This window comes from Phoca vitulina, unplaced genomic scaffold (assembly GCF_004348235.1).
Source record: "Phoca vitulina isolate PV1807 unplaced genomic scaffold, GSC_HSeal_1.0 scaffold45, whole genome shotgun sequence".
Lineage (NCBI taxonomy): Eukaryota > Metazoa > Chordata > Mammalia > Carnivora > Phocidae > Phoca > Phoca vitulina.
Window position 1 is genome coordinate 1,127,417 of NW_022589748.1, and position 17,819 is coordinate 1,145,235.

The 17,819-nt window shown below is 50.5% G+C and overlaps 1 long non-coding RNA gene across 2 annotated transcripts; it reads right to left on the reverse strand.

Annotated features, from left to right (window-relative positions):
* Positions 1 to 1,181: 1,181 nt before the first annotated feature.
* LOC116648692 lies at positions 1,182 to 17,630 on the reverse strand. 2 transcript variants are annotated; one of them, XR_004302558.1, is made up of 4 exons: positions 16,944 to 17,630; positions 15,381 to 15,576; positions 13,410 to 13,651; positions 1,182 to 9,854 (listed from the first exon to the last, which is right to left on the reverse strand). It is a non-coding gene; the product is annotated as an uncharacterized LOC116648692 (long non-coding RNA). The 2 variants fall into 2 exon arrangements; XR_004302559.1 differs by lacking the exon at positions 16,944 to 17,630 and adding an exon at positions 15,677 to 16,312.
* Between the last annotated feature and the right edge of the window lie 189 nt (positions 17,631 to 17,819).

A 17,819-nucleotide genomic window follows, 5' to 3' on the forward strand; every position in this document is an offset into this window, starting at 1 on the left:
GTGGATGGCACAGGTGCCAGCAAAATAACTAGTAAGGAATGAGGCCACCCCCACCCATGAAGTTCCCCTTACAAAGAGCCCCGAGTAACCTAGATTAACCGACCACTTGATTGATCTCATTTATCCCTTCCCGTGCCCTAATTCCTCCTCTTATGCCATAAATTTGCTAATAAAGAGTGTACCTGTGAAACTCTACGTACCCCACCCTCAGTCCCTAATAAAGGCAGAGCCCTAGGTCTTTTCTCTCTCCCTCTTTCTCTCTCTCTCTTGACCCAGAACTTCATGTGTGGCCCTGGGGTGTGTAATAAACCATGTTCTTCAAAGTTCCCCAATGGTTTTGCTGAGGTGCATCCTGAAATCACAGTAAGAACCACAAGGGCTGGTCCAGCCACAGCACTGGCCCTGGTGCTGGTGGAAGGGGGGACATCTGTGGGGCTCAGGCATTCCTAATCAAGAACATCACTATCAATGGGCTGGGACTGACACAATAAAGTCTTTGTATAGTTTTTTTTTTTTTTCTTTTCCCCAGTGGTTGCCCTAGGTGTTTTACATGTGTAACTTACTCCAACAGCCTACTGGTATCAATATTTTTAACCATACTATCTCCATTTAGGTCTCTGTACCCACGCACCTCCATTTAAAATTGCCTTACGTATTTCTTTTCCATACAATGAATGCCACGTCAGGCAATATTACGATTTTTGCTTTAGCTATTAGACATAATTTCAAAAACTCAAGAGGATAATAGTCTAATATGTTTGCCCATAATTTGACCATTATCATTGTTCTTCTTAATTCCTGATGTTCTCTCCACCCTCCAGAGTCTTCCTCTATTCGTATTAGACATTATGTCCAGGGTTTGAGCTGCACTTTAGTGGGAAGAAGAGAGAGAACTGCATCCATGCCATCTTGTCTGTAACCGCCATCAACATCTTCTAATACTTGATATTTTTAGCCTATTTTTATTTTATTTATTTATTTTAAAGATTTTATTTATTTATTTGACAGAGAGAGACAGCGAGAGAGGGAACACAAGCAGGTGGAGTGGGAGAGGGAGAAGCAGGCTTCCCACTGAGCAGGGAGCCCGATGTGGGGCTCGATCCCAGGACCCTGGGATCATGACCTGAGCCGAAGGCAGACGCTTAACGACTGAGCCACCCAGGCGCTCTTTTAGCCTATTTTTAAATAAAACTTTTATTTCAGAGTAGTTTAGTTTTACAGAAAAGTTGCAAAGATAGTGTAGAGTTCCCATATATCCCTGTTTCCCCCATTAACACATCTTATGGTATCTTTGTTATAACTAGCGAACCAATATTAATATATTATTAAATAAAGTTCACCCTTGATCTAATTTCCTTAGTTTTTACCTAACGTCTTTTTCAAAATGTTCCAAGATCCCATCCAGGATACAGCATCCCGTTTAGCTGTTATTTCTTCTCAGGCTCCTCTTGTATGTGACAGCTTTCTCAGGCTTCCCTTGTTTTTGATGACCCTGAGAGTTTGGAGGAGTCAGGCATTTTGCACAAGGTCCTCAATTGGGATTTTCTGATGTTTTCACTGCATTAGACTGGAGTAATGGGTTTTGGGGACAAAGACCACAACGGTGGTAAAGGGCCATTGTCATCACATCATATCAAGGGTACATACATCAACAAGCCTGATCACTGTTGACACTGACTTTCATTGCCTGGCTGGGGTGGGGATTGTTGGGCTTCTCCCGTGTAAAGCAGCTACTTATCACCCCCCATCCCATGCTGTACTCTTTGGAAGGAAGTCACTATGTGCAGCCGATACAGTTTCTTTCTTTCTTTTTTTTTAATTTTACACTTATAGTAATTTCCCACAAATTCTGACTTATTGGAGGAATTAATCTTCCCTGGACCCATATTTTTCCAAACATTTCATTTTGTTTATTACACCAATATGAAGCATTTATGCGGCAAAGCAAAGATCAAAGGCATGATTCCAGAGACTATTTCTCTTAATACTTCCATGCACTCAAAACTAATGTCCTAATGAGGCCTTTCAATACTATCATAGCCATTTCTAGGAAAAACCTAAAAATCCTACCCAGCTGTAAGGGGAATGGAATTCTTCTGAATGCTTGTTTTGTTTCAGGGAAATTTATCAGAAGAAACAGAATCAGTTTCATTTTCTCTGGAAAGTTTACCTTAAAAAGAAACTTGGATCTTACACATCATTTCCTCATGAATCTCCTAAATTCCCAAAGGGAAGCACATTTGAGAATGCTGTATTTGTCCTTTTGACACAGATAGGTCTATTTTTAGACTAGGCAGACAGACTGGCAGAATGGTTTGTGCTTTGTATAGACTCTACAGCACACGGAGGCCTGTGACATTATTATCTTGAGCCCCCATATGCCTACGGGCGTAGGACTTGAAGCATCGTGTTGCCCTTTTATATTGCTGAAGACCATCCTAAGTTTTGTTTTTGCTTTTATGATGTATTTGTCAGAACCGGAACTTGTTTGATGTTGAGTTTCTGGATATGAGTAATTATCACGAGAAAATATGACTCTTGCTTACCAAATGGCTCCAAGAATACACTGCAGAGGAAAAGGGGAGATTGCTCAAACTAAGGATATTGTTAGAATGTTCTCTGTATGCAGGAGGCTCTGTACAATCTGACATCATGGAAATCTCTAAGTGACTACCGCCAACCCCCACTTACCCACCTCAGTGTCACGTGAGAGTTCTGGAAAAGAACAATGAGGCAGTAGCCTTATCAGATAGGAAAACAACTTATAAAGAAAAAGAATCAAAATAATTATGTATCAGACAAGGTATAGAAATACAAATTCAAGAAAAAGACCCACGTTCAAATGGGAACTGAACCCATAATCACAGCGGCATTTCACAATGGCTGGGAAAAGGGAGCTATTCCCCAGATGGCGCTGAGAGGTGATGGGGGAGGGGAAGATCCGGAACTTCACCCCCAGGCCTTACCTCAAGGTAAATTCCACGGGGATCCAAGATTTTAACATAAAACAACGAAACTATGAAGTACCAGCAGGCAGGCAGGATTAACGTTTTAACAGCTCTGGAGTGGGAAAAGTATGAATATGCAACATTCAGAAGCCATACAATAAAAATGGGGTAATTTGTTTGGCTTAAAAAACCCCACAAACTCAAGAGACATTTGGAAGGATGGCCACGAGTCATCGGACACGTGAAGGGACAATACTTTCAACGAATGCAGAACTTTTGCAAAAGGATCAAAGAGAAAGGTGAACAAAATTAAAACGTAAGAGGCAATGAACACAGGGAAAGATGCCTGGCCTAACGAGTCACTTTTCATTGCCTAGACTAAACAACCTGAAAATTCCAGAGGTGAGAAGTTCATGGCCACAGGGAAGGGGCACCCTCCTTCACAGCTCCCAGGATGGCTGCTGCACCTTCAGGCGGCACCTCCCAGATCCGCGAGAAGAAGGGGGGCAGGCAGGGAAAAGGCAAAAGGTTCCTGCTCCGGAGTCCCCCACTTTAATGAGTTCTCGTGGACGCCCAGTTCTGCTTACATCTCATTTGCTGGCTGCACAGCGGCAGTATGGGGAACATACTTTTTTAACTTTCCTCCTAGAAGGCGCACAAATCCTAAGGATCCCACTTAGGGATCTTCACAAAGTGAACACATCAATTTGACCAGCATCCAGATCAAGGAACAGAGTGGGAACAGCCTCCTTGCAAGACCCCATGTGCTCCCTCCCGGTCACTAGGGAAGGTAATTTTAATGGGTACATTCTCAGTGTGACCACAAGACGGTTCGTTAAGAAAGAAAAAGAGAATATAAGTAACCAGCCATCTGTCACAGCCATCATTTTCTAGATTCACCCAAAGGCACTCTGACTTTTAAGTCTTCTCCCCAAATTTTATATTCTCCGCCCAAGACATGTTCTGGTTCTTTGAGAGAGAATGGCTGGGATTTACATTTGCTGGGATTTTATATTGTGAGGCTGGGACCCAGAGCAAGCGGGCCCTGAGCAGGAACTTTCTGCAGCAGTAGACTCATAGGTGAATGCAGTGAGGAGGTCCCTATCAGAGGACGAGCTGGCCCCCAAGCATGGAGAGAGATGTGACTAGGGAGACATCCCAGAGAACCATCAGGGACCCCATCCCATGAATGGGATGAAGATGGGGATAAGGTGCAATTCTGTCTGTATCTTTTAGAAGTGAGAAGACCCCAAAATATATGCGGCCAAATCTTAGAAGTCAGAATTTATTCAGGATTACAGTATTTGTATTGGAGAGAGACCTCGCATTACAAATACAGGCGATTTTTGCTGGGGCTCCCAGCCTCCTGAACACTGAAACATTCATCTTAGAGAAAGCCCGATCTGTGGAAGCCTCTGCAAGCATTCTAGCACCTTCATAAGCCACAGGAACTCTACAAATGCAATAAATGTGGAGGCTTTCGGGAAAGCAGAGCTCATTCAACGTCAGAGAATTCACACTGGAGAAAAACCACATGCACGTAATGGATGTGAAAATGCTTTTAGACAGTGCTCACAGCTAATTAGGCTCCTGGGATTTCAGGGCAGGGAGGAGCTCTGTAAGCATAATGGATGAGGAAGAACCTACAATCCCAGTTCCAGACTCAGACAATGTCAGCTAATTTAGTTGGGACTTGAGCCGGTCCTATGTAATGAATATGGAGAACTGTCTAGGGGAAGCGTGGAGTGGATTGAACCTGAGATCATTCATCCTAGAGAGAAGCCTGTGAGCCTAATCGGTGTGGAAAATCATGTGGGGACAGTGTAGCCCTTTCTTATCATTGGAGAGTTCACGGGAAAGACACTCTCGTGTTGTACGGACTGTGGGAGAGCGTTTAACCCATAATCAGGCAAATTCATACTGGAGAAAAAACCCTGATTACCAAGAAGGAGGAAAAGCCTTCAAGTTCTTTTCCTTACTGGATTTCAGAGGAACCTTCATGGTGTACGGGCCAACTGTGGGGGTGGGGGAATTCACGGTGTATTAAGCATCACAGTGAAGCATTAATCACATCAAAGTAGGAGGTTACCCTTTTTGCTTCCTCCATCCCAAAGCTTTCATTCGTTGACCTCTGACCTCTGATGAGGTCAGGAATTTTTTGTGTGTGTCTTTAATGACTAATCTTCCTAATAGCATCATTGCTTTTATAAGTTTAGCTTGTAATTCTACTAGGCGTTCAGTACTTCTACTGAGTGAGTGAAGTAACACAGTGGGCAAATGTCGGGGTTGACCTGGTTTTGGCCTTTGGGGGCAGGACTCCTAAGATACGCAGGGTGCATAAGGGCTGCGCCCAGAGGGAAGAGGCTTAGTGGCAGAGTCTGCTGGTAACTCAACCGTGTTTGGGCCCCATTCATTTGATGAACTTCTACAGGCCACATGTTTCTACTACTGATGATGTGGGGATGGGAAATGGGTTGGTGAGACTTTTCTCAAGCTCTGAATGCAATGAAATATTCGTAGGATGCATGAGGAGGATGTCAGATTATCTTTGTTGTGTACCTGAAACTAGAAATCGAAAGAGGAAGGCCTAGAGTGCTCGAGTTCAACGTCTCATTGCACAAGGGAAGGGAGGACCACACATTTTCTTGTGTTGTGTTGAAGAAGCACCCCCGTCCCCACTGCTTGGTCAAAGTTGGGGCAGAAGAAAGCTTAATCTAGTCCTTATCAACAGACGGCTTTCCCACCTCCCAAGGGAACCAGGATGATCCCCAGACCAGGATTCGAAGCTTCCATAAGACATCCTTGCCTCCCACTATCTTTACTCTCCAGCTGAGGTAAAAGAGATTCAGATCTTGAGCATTTCTGGCTCCTAGCTTTGCTGAGAAGACAGGAAGAAAGGGTGGAGAGAGAGGGAGAGGTGGAGAAGAGACAAAGAATGAAGCACGTGGGAGCGCCTGCACGCAGGCAAGGGCCACAATTCAGTCCCTGTTCCTAAAAGGATCTAAAATGTCAGGAAGGCTGGCTGGAGAGTTAATGAAAAGGCCTCTTTTCCCACCAGTTTAATTCTAGTTGCCGTAAACTCCTCGGAGCCAGTACTCGGCACTTGTGAAATCTTGCTGTGGACCCTGGCCTCCCGCAGGGTCCCACCCGCCATTTGTCCATTCCAGCTTGCTGCTCCTTCCATGTGCTTTCCATGGCTTTCTGGCCCATGCTTAGGCTCTCCCCCTCTCCCCTCACTGCACTTGTTCATCCCAAAATTCATCATTGAGCCCCATTTTAGAAGACTCATGCTCATGTATCTAGAACTTTCCTGAATCTATCTTTCCTCATTTGCGTCCAACAGGCCCTGGGAGTTGGGACTAAGTGCTGGAATTGCTCTGTAGGCTGTGAGAAATCTTGACTTGTATTTCCTACCATGTAAGTTAAGATTTCCACTGTTTAAATTTGTGGTGATTTCCCATTTGGATCTAAACCAAGAGCCATGGGGCTCTAAGGAGTTGACGACGGACAGGTTTAGAGGAGTGCTATACTGGCTAAGAATGTCTTAGCCTTCAAATAGCAGAAATCTGCTTAGAAAATAAAGACATTTAATTAATGTATCAATAAGACTGGAAGTAGGTGGTTCCAGGATAGGTATAGTGGCTCAACGATGTCATCTAGGACCCAGGCTCTTTTTGTCCGTCTGCTGGGCCAACTTTGGTACGTTGGCTTCTTCCCTTGATCTTGTTGCCTCATGGTCCCAAGATGGCTGCTACAGCTCTAAGTATCACATCCTCAAACATCCATGTCCAAAGCAGGAAGAAGGGCCAGGCCTCTTCACCATCCTTCCTTTGATCAAAAAGCAAAATTCTTCCCAGAAGGACCTCCAGCCCATTTCCTCCTAATTTTTATTGGCAGATCGAAGTCACATGGCCCCCTCTAAGCCAACTGACAGCTAAGGGAATAAGGAACAAGTTTGTTGCAGTGACTCACATGGGCCAGGCGGGCCCAGGAGCTCTGGGACACTAGGGGAGCTCTGGGACACTAGGGCACCTCTGGGACTGGCTCCACCCCCAGGCTTTCATGGGTCCCAGCTCTGCTCTGGCCGTCCCCTCCTTTCTCCCGTCACCAACAACAGGCTCATGGTTCCCTCCACTCGGAGGTCTCTCCATGTCACGGCTTGTTTTTCTTCTATCTCCACGTCCCTTCTTCAGCCTCATTCAGGCCAGCACATCGGTCCATCCAGGCCCTACTTGCCCTCACGCTATCCTGTCACACACACACTGTGCCAATACAGTCTGATGTTTTGGTTTGAGTTTCCCCAAAGGGGAATCCGACTGGTCTGACTGGCTTTCCTTATATTTTTGAGCCAGCCAGGTGATTTCAAAAGTCACTGGTCAGCTTCCACTGGATCCTGGCCCAATGGGCAGGGTCATGGAATACAGTGGGGGCCAAATGTGGCAGCTCCCCACAGATGGGGCTCAGGGCAGGACAGGTACTGTGGACAAGGAGGAGCATGGACGGTGGCTTTGCAAAGCCCAGAACAGCAATGTAAGGAGATGAAGTTACTCTATGAAGAGAGGCCATTAAAGGAGAACATGGAAGCATCAGATGCACGAGTGAAAAAGTCATTTTGGACATTTCCACCCCATTTCAGTGGATGTCACGTGAAAAAGAGGGGAGGGATCCTGCTGGCAGACAGAACCAAGGGCCCCGCACTACGGCCAGTCAGACCACCTTAGCCAAATCCAGCCGTTTGGGCCTCTTGGGTCCAGGCCCAGACACAGTGGAGCAGAAAGAAATTGTTCCTGCCTTGCTCTGCCTGATGACCTGACTCACAGAATGGAGAGCAGAAATCACAGATTCTTGCATCTGCCACGCCTCAAGACTCTCCCCAAATTCCCACAGCAGAAATTCCAGTGACTGCTGGGAGTGCGGAGGATGTCGCTCGTGAACCACAGGGATGGTCGGGAGGTTCAGCTCCCACTCGACCTGGCGTCTCAGAAACCACTGAGCGGCTCTGATGGGCCGCGGAGGGGGCTGTGGAAGCAGGACCATTTCAAGGTGGCTGTGCCATCGAGACGCAGCGTGGACTGGGGATTCTGGCGACGCAAGGAAAATTCCCGCAAGGCGAGAAGCAGCGCCTTAAAGCCCGAGTGATGGGCAGGCCTGGACGTGAGGCCTGCTTCTCCCCTCGCTCGTTGCCCACCCTTGGGCAAGTTATTTAACCTCTCTAAACCTTATTTTCTTCATTCGAACATGAGGACAGGAACATGCTACTTCCCGGGGCTGCTGGGGATTCAGCGGGGCCCTGCGTGGGAAGCCCTTGGCCGTGCGGGCACTAAAGGCAGGCTGTGCTGGTTCGAGCCTCACGCATGCACCGAGCAACCTCAGAGGCCCCCCGTGAGAACGGCCGCTCAGCGAGCATCCAAGAGCCTGGCGTGGGTGCTCTGGATGGGGGGCTGTGAGGACGGGGGGGGTGCCTTTACATACCATGAAGCCCTCTACAGCTTTCCTTCTAGACCTGGCTTCTCAAGCTATTTTCTAGAAGCCTTTGGAGCCACTTCTTAGGAAGAGCCTTGGCCCGTTCCCTACGAGTGCGGAGCTGAGAGCCACCTGCCCCTCCAGCGCCCTGCTCCCCCCACAGCCTTCACTTGATCATCTATTTCGACCTCCTCTACCTGTTTGCATTAATTTCTGTTCAGTCGGGTCTCTGGGTGGTCATTAGGGGAAAAATGTGAGGGAGCATTCTGGAGACCCACTATAAATGACACTCCAGCTACCAACAGCCAAACCCAGAGCGCGGACACCTGGTAGTCAGCGGTGTTCCTGCCCAGAGACAACTGCGTGGGCACGAAAGCCCCTGGTAAGCACACAGAGAGGCGGCTGGCAAGGGCCCTCCCTTCCCCTGTCTCCTTAACCCTTGGTGACCTGCTCCCATCTCCACCAGCTTCAAGGTTCAGCTGTTCGGAAGCAGCCCCCGGCTCCTAGGAGATGTGGTTCTACGAGCAGTGCCAGCCCTCGGGACCAGGTCCTACTATCTGGCCTAGAACATTTTTAACTCACTAGCTTTAAAAGAAAGCAGCAGAGAGCTCCCAGGCTCTATAAAACCCTGGATGTATACACAGGATTTGTCCCCTGCCCCTGCCCCCCCCCCCCAAGACAGGGATTCTGCAGCTTACAAAACACACAAGGGGGCACCGTCTGCATTTTGTGCTGAGGACCCAGGACTTCGCCATATACCAAAGGGAGGACGCACTCATTGGGGGGTGGGGGGCCCGGGGAGGGACACTTGAGGACAGTCACTAACATCTGAACTCGGTCCCTCCATGAACTCCCTGGCTGCCGGTAACTACAGAAGCCCTCCCCTACTCCACGCCAGGTGAAGGCTTTCTACGTGCCAGGTGCTAAGCCAGGAACCGTGGATAGAGAGAGGCTTCAGACCCAGGCCGTGCCCTCAAAGAGCTGCGGGTTCATGCTCAGGGCGGTCCCTACGCCAGCCAGAGTTAACCAGGACACTGCATGGACAGCTCTGCCACAATACCGATCGCTTGCTCGCCCCCCGCCTCCCCCTCCCCGACGTCACTCCCAGGATTGGCGCCATGCACGGCTGGCCGCAGGGAGAATCTGGCTGGCCTGCCTGGCGTGGGCGGGTGTCGGGGCCAAGGAGTGGCAACAGGACGAGATCACCTTCCTCCTGCGTGACCTGGAAGAGTGCGGCAGCAACCGTCCCCCGAGAAGGCAGGCCACGTCTCCGGTCACGGGCTCATCTCCGCCCACGACTGCGCGGAACCATAAATCCGTCGGCTTCGACCGCAGTGGCCACAGCCGCACCCGGTCTCCAACCCAAGTCCCGCCGTGCTCAGACATGCCATGGAGAACAGCAAGGACAGGACGTGGCTCCTCCTCAAAGAGCTTCCTTTAAGTCTGTTGGAGAAGAAGAAGGCATAGAAAAGTCATGAAAACCTAGAGCATGGCGTGGGTGCTAAGGGGTTTGGTGGGCCGTGAACTCCCACAGGAACACAGACGGGGGGGCGGGGTCCAACTGCAGGCCTACAGAGTCCCGGGAAGGCTTCAGGGAGGAGGTGAGCTTCAGGCCAGGCCAGGAGGGTGGGCAAATTCAGAGCCGTGGGGGGGTGGGGGTGGTGGCACTGCATTCCAGGGGCACCTGTGACCCGGGCGTTGCCCTTGGGCGCTCAGAACATAGCTCACTCCCCCCCACCCCCCCCCCCCCCCTAAAGTAGTGCCTTGTCCTCTTGCTGTGCTATCACAGGAGGAGACAGCCGGGGGCTGGAATGTTGGTGCAGTCACAGAGCTTGGTTTCTTGGAACTGGGGACTTGTGACACTCTCATGTCCTACGATGTCATCACAGCGTGAGGCCAGGACCGAGGACAGCCCGAAAACGCCACTGCTCAGCCTTCCCGCCAGGGCAGAACCACAGGGGCCACCCTGGGGCAGGGGAGCTGCTGCTGATATGCTGAGAAGGGCATCTCTTTGGGAAACCTCAGACTCTAAGCCCAAACCTCGGGCACAATTCTGGAGGGTATCAGAGAATTTGTACAGAGGAAATCTTTGAATATTATGAATAAGGGAAAATTTCCCTTCATTTCCTAATTCATCCCAGAGAGATTCGGTGAATGGCACTGATGTAGGAAAGTCCTCGGGAGGAGGCAAGCAGCCTTAGAGATGAGGAGGTCACAGGCGAGGGGCACGGGACACATAAAACACAAGCCCCGGCAGCCCGACCTTCCGAGTGCCACGTAGGAGAAAGTGGCATCCTCAGTGGGCCGAGCCACGGACTCGCCCAACAGCAGATAAGCCATTCACGAGCTAAATCTTTCAAATGGAATGAATCAAGGGCGGTGATCATTTGAGGAGAAATCAGCCCTTATTCATCTCCCCAAGATCCTGACCGGGGAGAGGGCGGGGGCTCCTCGGTAATGAGGGAGCTCGTGGGGGCCCGAGGGGGGCCGCCGCACGGGCCTCTGAGCACACGGGACAGAAAACGTTCCTATCGGAGGAAAACAACGATGAACGGAATTGAGAGAAGGATTTTGCTGGAACTTGGAACTTTTCGCACCAGTGGTGGAACAAGAGCCTGGCTGTAAGGAGCGCAGACGCCCCGTGGGACTGTTTGTTCAGGTGACAGGGGAGCACGTGTGGTCCCTGCAGTCCACGGCGCTGAGCCGAAGAGAAGAACGGGGACATCGCCCCTCCTCCTTCCACATCGGTCTTCAGCAAAGTCTGATGTCACCTTTCCTGTCCCTTGCCTCGGGCCTGGGGACGGTACCTTCACACAGGCCCTGCCTGTGTGCGCTTGGGCTCTGGCGGGCAGGAGGCCACCTGTCCACTAACCGGCTGGTGACCACTGTGACCCGTTCCACGCTGGTGACTGTGACTGGCTCATTCATCCACTCATCCATTCAACAAGTGCCTTTTCCGCATCTCGTCTGCTCTGTCCCTGGCACTACTGTTTGTGCGGGGGACGGGGGGGCGGATAAAGGACAGGGAGGGAGGGGCCAGCAGCAAGTGGCCTGGGAGATCGTGGGGAGACGAGAAGGGTCTCGGGAGCACAGCAGCACCTCCGGGTCCCACGGTCTCAGAGGGGCGCTCGGGAAAGAGGGAGGAAGAAGTCTGTCCGCCATGTGTCGGGGGGGGCATGTGATTCCTCCAAGCCACCCCACGAGCCAGGGGTCCGTTAGCTCCACTGTGTAAAGAAAATAAGCCAGCAACTGAGGCGACGTCTGTCTCACTCCTCGTGCCACGGTCGTCCCACAGGGAGCCAAATGGCCCTTCAGCACCGCTCCTCCTCAGGCTCTGTTTCCAGAAACACACTGAGAGGGAGCTGGTGAACTGGGGGTAAGGGGGATGAAGGGGGAAGGGGCTGCCTTCTGCAGACTCTACTTCAGAGAACAGGGAAGGGCTCACTCACTCCCTCATCTGAGCCCCACGGAGCGCCAGGCGCTGGGGATGTGAGTCAGAATGACACGGTCCCTGCCCTCATGGAACTCCCATTCTAGAAGGAAGCGGACAACCCAGCATGCTGTGCGATTTGAAAGGGGAAGGATGGGCCCCGAGGAAGCACAGAGAATTACGTTACCCAGACTCACAGGGTTGAGAGTGACTTTGGGGAGGAAGTAACAGGTTGGCTAAGACCCCAAAGAGGAAGCCTCAGCCTGGTGTGTGGAGAGAACTTGCTGGGAAGGTCTGCTGGTGATGGAGCAGAGTGAGAGGGGCCGAAAAACGGCCCACCTAGTGTATGTGAGGAAACAGTGCAGGTGGGGAGGCACGCAGCTCAGAATGGACCCTGAGAGCAATGGGAAACCGAGAAGAGGGTTAAGTGTGGGGATGACCCGAGCAGGTTTGTGGTTTATCCCTTCCCTGGGAAGCCCAAGGCTGCCACAGCGAGGAGAGAGCTGTCCAAGGATTCCTCAAGTTCAGGCACGTGTGGTGGAAGAGGGAGGCTGGGAACTCTGTCTTTTTTCCCCCTCGTGCACCAAGAAGGTTTCCAAGAGATGCAGTGAGCAGAAGGAGTAATAAAGCGAAGACTCACTACGGGTGCCTTGGATGGGAGCTGCCCGTTCCAGACCCCGGCAGGACGCACAGGCGGCTTGGGGACACACGTGCGTGAGCCAACACCTCCTTCTTGTGGCCACGAGGGGGATTGCCACTGTGTTCACAAGCATGCGGGGCCTTCTCTTGCTTCCCACCCAGAAAAGCAGAGCAGATGAAGTCCCAGCTGCAGGTGGCTGTGGACCCCAGGAGGTCTCCCACCTGTTTTTTTTTTTTTTTTTTAGGAGAAATCTGAGTAACGGGGGAAATGTGTATATGTTTAGAAACAGATGTTAGAGAGGCAACGTTACCCATGACTCCGAAACAGGTGACTAATTTTTTTTCATTTTCTTTCGACGTATTTTAAAATTCTCTGTTCTAGACGTGTATTCCTTTTGTTAATAAGAGAATGAATGTATTATTATTATTTTTTGAAAGGCAGAAATGACACAAAAGTGCCCCAAGAGGGGACTAAAGTGGAGGCCTGGGGGCTCAGGTGACAACCAAGTGGCTGGGTGATGAACTGCTACCCAGGCCAGCTCCCTGGGCCCTTCCACATCTGGGGAGCACAAACCCCGGACAGCTGCAGGGCCACAAGGGGGCCTGGGTTTGGGGATGAGGCCTCCTGGAGGAGCCCTCCCTGCTGTCTCTCTAGTTATGTCCCTCATGCCCTTTGGCTCACACTCCATGGTCCCTCCTGCCTCGCTTTCTCTCATCTACGTGCTGCCCTCCTGACCTGGTCACGCAGGGGCACATGACTGCCAGCTTCTGGGTGGTCTAGAGTCTATTCCCTACGCCCACATGGAGGGTCCTCTCCTGTGCAGGCTGATGCTAAATGAGGGCTGGGTCTGCCCACAAACTGTGGCCACGTGTGCTACGTGTATGGGGTCTCTGTCTGCACAACTTTCTACTTGGAACGAGACACTCACCTGGCCTGGAGTTCTGATCATTTCTGTCACCGTCATGGCTGCTTCTTCCCTCTCCTGCTTGAAACTCTTCTCTTGGGCAAGGCAGCTGCTTGGCCTCCTGTCTGGAGGCTCCCTAATGCTGGTCTAAGATTCTGGAACATTCTGAGGTATCTCCCAGCTCTGGTGAAGTCACCCGTGGGATCTTCTTTCAGCAAGTTCCTGATCTGAGCTGAGCACCTTGTCCTTACTCCTGAGGTCACCGTCTGTAATCATATGTAGAAAATCCAAATGTTACCTGTTTGCTTTGCAAAGAAAAGCCATGGAAATAAAATGCAAGCCTACCACCAGGGATGGATGAAATACACCATGACATATAAAACAGCAATGAAAAATGAAGTAATAGAAAAGTAATTAATGATCACACTTTTTTTAAAAAGCAGGTTATGAGGGGCGCCTGGGTGGTGCACTCGGTTAGGCAGCTGACTCTTCGTTTCGGCTCAGGTCATGATCTCAGGGTCCTGGGATGGAGCCCCACGTTGGGTTCCATGCTCAGCAGGGAGCCTGCTGGAGACTGTCTCCCTCTCCCTTTGCCCCTGCCCCCGCTCACATGCTCTCTTTCTCACCCTCTAAATAAATCATTTTTTTTAAAAAAGCAGGTTATGAAATACAATGAAATTATGAAGTACTTCATAAGGAGAGAATACCTCCAGGTTATTGTACAAACCTGGGGAGAGGATGAGGAAAAGGCAGGGGACTGAAGTGTGGGGATGGCGGAGGGTGGGGGGCGCGGAACAGGCAGGGAATTCTGAGAAGGCTGGGAAGAACTTGGGCTCTCCTAGCCATGCAGCAATAGGTGTGGGAGGCGGGCAGCTGAGGAAGCTGCCCAAGGGGCCAAGGTTAGCGACCTCCAAGGAGGTGCATCCTGGGGTCGAAGCTTGAGGTAAGTGCAGAAAGCAGGGCCCAGGCAGAGGGGCGGAAAGCTGGATTTGAGTGTGTGGTCCCGTGTTGGTCAAAGAACTCCGATACATCATAATAATTAAAAAAAAAACTTGTATATGTAGGCACTTTATAGTTCACAAAGCATTTTCTCCTCTTTGACGCTTATAGATGCACGCGGCGGAGCCAGGACCTGAATCCAGCTGGTTCCAGTCCTCACTGTGCTGGGCTACGCTGCCCAGCTGCCCTTTACGAGCATGGGCAGCGAGAGGCTATAAAAGCTTAGGGCCAAGGAGGTCTTACACTTTACGACTGGAAGGGCCCAAACACTGAGCCATTAGAACAGATGTAGGTCTTATCTGGAGATCCAGAAGCCTCTTATAAGACCAGGCAAAGCCATTAGATGTTGGACCCCAGGAAGGTCCTGAGGGTCGGGGGGGGGGGGGGGGGGGAGAGTCGCTGGGGTGGCTAAGGAGGCTAAAAAGCGACCGCACCAGAATTCAAATAGCCTAATACTATGTCCAGTGTAATGAAGGACACCCAGCTGTGGCAGAGGGACTGGTGGAAGACTGAGATTCTCTGCTGTGCTCCAATGAGTTCAGCACCTCTTTGAGTTCTGGACATAAGGTCTCATGCTAGTCTGAGATCACACCCCACTCCCAGCACAGGTCTGCAAGCTATCATGTTCTGTCTGCCTTTTCAACACAGGAGTGCCCAGGAAAAAGATCGAAGACCGTGACATCCTCCCCAGAGGATGCTGCCTCTTACCACTGGCGTGGAGGGTGTGGGGTTCCCAACACATGTGAACTGGGGATCAAGTGGCTGAAGCTGGTGATGTGTGGTGATTCCTGTGCTGGGGAGGGGGGGCGCTATCTCCCCCTGAGAAAACGTCCTGTCCTGGAGACAGTTAAGAAAATTGGGAGCCCTAAAGGAAATAAAGGTAATTACTTGCTTTTCTTTTCTTTTCTTTCTTAGATCAAAAAATGTTGGAGCTTGTAGGGTCCTAGAACTCTCTGAAGTGCCGACGGGCTAGCTCTTGGGTGGGAGGCTGATTACCTGGCAGCATGGTCCTCTGCCTCTGGCTTCAAGGTCAGAATTCTGTCCTGCTTTTGAAGGACCTGGGGCACTGGACACAGCCCCCCTCATTGCGGTGCTCTTTCTTGACGGGAGAAGTCCCCAGGGAGGCTCACTTGTGCCGTGTGAGGCTTATGTTTCAGAGAAACTCTGAGCTGCTTCATATTTCAGAAACTTTCTGAAACACAATAACATGAAATAAAACCCCTTGATTATGGTCCTTTTCAACACCGCTGAAGAGAGTAAAATAGTACAATGCCAACTCAGGTATCCCGTACCATTCTTGTCTCCCCCCAGCCGGGCACGCTGGGTATTTTTTTCAGCAAATCTCAGACATCATTTCGACCATAAAACCTGCAGTATGTGTCTCTAAGACTCTTTTCCTTTTTAAAACATAACCGCAACAGCCTTTTCACAACCAGAAGTTTTAAACAGTAACTCTGCCATATTGCCAATCAATGTTCACATCTACCAGATTTTTAAAAACCGCACAATTGATTCTTAGACTCATGATCCGAATGAATTTACAGGTTGTATCTGGCTGATAAGTCTCCTTATCTATAGGTCCACTTCCCTCTTTAAAAAAAAAAAAAAAATTTTTTTTTTTTTTTTTTTTTTTTTTAAATCTTGTACTTGTGTATTTCAGCTGGCTGTCGTTAGAACGAAATGACACTTAACCGATGTCTGGGCGCCTGCTCTGTGTCAGGCAGGGCGCTCTGGGCTGCAAAGAAAGGCGTGAGCGGACAGACTAGGGTCTGGCCTCGCTTTGGGGCAAACCATGGACCCTCTCTGGGCTTCGGTCCCCCCTAATCTAGCAGAAGAGACTGGACCAAGCGCTCCTTCGAGGCCACGCTCTGATGCGGCTCTCAACGCTGTGACCAACCCACTGTGCGAGCCTCTGCAAAACGCCTGCCAGATACCTCCCCTGGAGCCCGGGCCCACACCCCGCTTTTCCGGGGGACCGCCCGCCTGCCTGGGCTCCCGGAGGCCGAGGAAACGCGGGAGGAACTCCCCCGGACGCCGCCAAGCTCCGACCGGACCGCGGTGGCGAGCGGTAACGGCCACCGCTCGGAACTCGGCGCACGGACCCGGCTCCCGCCCAACTACAATTCCCAGAGGCTTCTGCGGCGAGCCGGTCACCATGGAGACCAGCCGGGCTCGTCGGCTCTGCAACGGTCGGTGGCCTGGGCCTGCGAGGAGCCGTGCGCGGAACAGTCCCCAAAGCTTTCAGACGGGCCGGTCACGTGCCCCGACCACCCAGGCCTTGGTTCTGCGGCCCGAGGAGACGGAGTCCTTACACCGAACCAAGGCCATGGGAGGACGGAACTACATTTCCCAGAAGGCCGCAGGCGCACTCCGCTTCCGGTCGCTCGGCACTGAAAAGGTAACACCGAGCTGTCGCCAAAGGAGTCAAGTCCTGGGTATTTGGGCTCCTGAAGCCCGTGAACAGAGGCGCGGGAGACAGAGAACATGGGCAGAGGGGGAAAGGATAATGGGGAATTTGGTTACAAAGCAACATTAAAGATCGCATCCCCTCCTGTTTACCTTTTCCACGACGCTCAGGGCCAGCGTGGGCATCGCACAGCTCTCTGGGAAATGCAGGGGACGCTGCCCTAAGGCCTATGGGAAATGTAGTCACTGATTAACTGTCACTTCGTTGAGCACCTGCAATAAACCGGGCACGCTGAAAATAGGGGATTAAACTCGCCTTCTTCCTTCTTGTCCACTCAAACACAAATTTTCTTCCTAAATACTTACGGAACCTGTCCCATTTTCTTCATGCCAATCGCCGATGCTGTGTTTCAGACACTCTGGATTTTCTTGTCAACCTGCTCTCAGGCATGTTCCCCTTAAGTCGTCTCTCCACGGGGCCACCAAAGTAATCGTCCCTGCTCTGCTTAGGGCATTTTAGCGGCTAATAGACTCACGTCCACGCTCCTTGCTGGTGTATATTTGACCTTACTCTCTCGTGCTAGTCTTTTCATACGTAAGAACCATTCTTTTTAGAGTCATCTCGTTTGCGATTGATACCTTAAAACTATTGTCACCATTTTTTAAAAATGCAAAGCACAACTTCCTGCTTTGAACAGTTGCACCGGCAAAAAGGATGATCAATTCCCAGTGTCGTTGTATTTGCAAAATATCCTTGAAAAGTACTTGAAGTAGGTTCCTGTAAGTAGAAACCAAGTCATTCATACTCTGACAAAATTAGAATTCCTCTGAACGAAGTATTTCATTGCGTCACATGGGTAACACACCTAGGTGTTTTCCAGGCCTTGTAAAGTCACACAAAAGAGAAAAGGATGGTTCTTGTATAAAGTACTTATCACAAAACTCCAGTTAGACAATAATGTAAAATAGAGAAGTTATTTTTATTTTACATAGCACTTTGAATGTCTAAGATCTAAAATTATGCCCCAT